Below are 2913 nucleotides of genomic sequence, written 5' to 3' on the forward strand. Positions count from 1 at the left end.
ACCATATTTCCTTATCCATTGACTTGTTGTTATTCACATCATGGACAATATAAATGCTTTCGTGTCTCAACCATCTGCCCTACTTCAGAACATTAATCTTGAGAATGAAATGGGGGCGTCAAATAAACCTCCAAAGCTTCTTCATATGGAAGACTATCCGTCTTGGGCCGACAATTTTGAAACCTATGTTCAGGCGTTAAACTATGAGACGTGGACAGCAATTGAAGAAGAGTATATCATCCTTAAGAATGAGAATGGACAAATTATCGATTGTCACAAATTGCAGATGCTGACTAATCTTTGTTGTTAAAAAAAAAAAGAAAATGTTGAATCTTTTTCAACAAGCCATCAAAGCTGAAATCTTTTAGCTATTACAGCACGATGGTTCATGTTATTCAATATGGCATGCATTATTGAACAAAGACAAAGGAAACCCTTATATGAGAAAGAGTAAAATAGCATTGCTGAAGAAAGAATTTGACATATTTACTCAGGTCAAGGGAGAATAGTTCGCACAATTAATTGAACGATATTGTTATCTGGTGAATGAGATGAAGTGGTTGAAGATTGATAAGCCTGATTATGAGTACATTGACAAGTTTGCTAATGCACTGCCTGAAGAATGGGGCACATTTATAATGATTTAGCAATCAAATCCAATTGCATATGCTGGTCTTAATCTGACAAGTTTTATCGAGAAGCTTGAGGCTCATGATCTGGAGCTTAGGAAGAAGCAAAAGATGAAATCAACTGCTATTTCACAAGATGTTGGTTGTACTACAAAGGTTCACAATCTGGTGTATCTTCTAATCCCAATATTCCAACAGCATTTTGTGCGGAACAGACTGGACAAGCATTTGTAACAAGTGTACCTGCTATTCCTACTACCCCACAATATAGTAGTAGTTACTCGGGCACCATTCCAGTATCCCAATCTTCTAACACACAAGACCCTGATGTTCTACAGTGCAATATAGCTGTAAACATGAAGAAAACTGGGTGCCTAACCACTGAAACAGTCAAGGAATATATGGCATTTCTAGGCTTAGTTCTAGAATCTTATGAATGTTTAGTTGCGGGTCGGATTGGTAACTACAGCATGACCAAAGAAGATTATGATCAGATCGACCCAGAAGAGATGGAAATGATTTATATTTGTTGCTGTATGGCTAGTGTGATCAGGAGATCTCAACGTTTCAAGGAAATAACTGGAAGAAATGTGTTGGATGGATCTACTTAAAAGTTGGGTTTTGATAAATCCAAAGTCAGATGTTTCCGATGCAAAGAAAGGGACACTTCAAACGGGAATGTACAAGCAAAAATGTAGATGATAATGCTGCAAATCCGTTTGGGAGAGATTACTACAAATAAGCAATTTATCATCGTCCTTCTCAAAATGAGGCTAAATCTTCCAAGGGTAAGGAATCATCAGAAACTTCAACATCACAACAAAAGGCTGCTACTGCACAGGTGGACGAGGGGTTCAACTAGAATTCCGTATTTCAGGCAAATATAGTAGAAGTTGTTGAGGACATTGATAAGGTTGAGATGGTTGATAACAGGGATGAAGTTAAGTTGGTTAAGGTAGAAGAGAAGTTGGTTGAAAATGATAGTTTGGAGAAGGTATTGAAGGTTGGTGACAAAGAAAGTGACAAGGTTGATCAAGAAGTTGATCTAAATGATTCTAATGACGATCTTCCAAGAACCTATGACAAAATTCACACAGTTCCTTCTAATTATCTTACCTCCTTATTTCCGCCAAATATAATTGAATGACAAGACCCGAGCCCTGGTGCGAAAGCGTGAATAGTCGATATTAACGGATGAGCTCGAATCTGAGCAAGGATCGAATCAAAAACATGTATTCACTCTTGAAAGATCTATGGACGGATGTGGAGAGTTCTATTCGATTAACAATCAATAATAGGATGAACAATTGTAATCGAAACACATATAGATAGACGTAGTAGTATGATTTCATTAACCAAAAGATTGTCATAAAGAACACTCATACATACATACATACATACATACATACATATATAATCATAAACGCTCGGCCACCCGGGGAAAGCTCTTCCCCGGTGGCAAACTCTCAATACCTCAAAATATCACACACAATGAAACACATGACCTAATCGTCTATTTATAGTGGTCTTGTGGCTTGGTCTTCACTCCATCTGCCTCTTGGATAAGACCAAACAAATAATATAAAAATAATAATTCACCTGAAACGTCTTCAATTACTCGTCATTTTTTTTTGTCGACTTGCATTTAATATTTATTATAAACGAGTAATGATTTGATGCGTTGTTCTAAAATATAAAACCCAACAATCTCCCCCTTAGACCGATGCCATCGAATCACTTTCATGATCACCTCATAACCCCACGCCTTTCATTGAAATTCTCCCCCTAACAATAAGCAGCATCTCCAGTTGTCCATTTAGACCATCTTATCTTTTATCTCATTTGGATATAGTTGTATGGGCATAAGAATGAGGCTTCAAACTCCAATAATCGGAATCGTGTCAGTCGGTCAACACGAAAGGAAATAAACACGGTATGATCATCAAATAATCCAACTTTCTTCAAAAGCTCGTCTCTTTCTTTGGAAACTCCCTTCAAACCTTTCACAAATTAAGAACCGAATTCGGAATCAAACTATAACCCGTTCTTGAATTTCAATTGACTTGTTTTCTTAGGAAGAAATTCCAACTATTTACACGTTCTAGGGAAACTGAGAACTCGCAAACCAACAAACGTCTTTGAAGAAAATCGAATTGTGAATCGATCTTGATCATATTTTTTTTTACATGAGTCTTTCACTTGATTTGAAGCTAACAATTTGCAATGAAATTTATAGAATTTTTCTCCCCCAATTTCGTTGCAATTGTCTTTAACGAACGTGTCT

The sequence above is a fragment of the Bidens hawaiensis genome, unplaced genomic scaffold (genome assembly GCF_021521415.1).
Source record: "Bidens hawaiensis isolate Kalapana, Puna unplaced genomic scaffold, B.hawaiensis_p1.1 tig00006693_1, whole genome shotgun sequence".
Lineage (NCBI taxonomy): Eukaryota > Viridiplantae > Streptophyta > Magnoliopsida > Asterales > Asteraceae > Bidens > Bidens hawaiensis.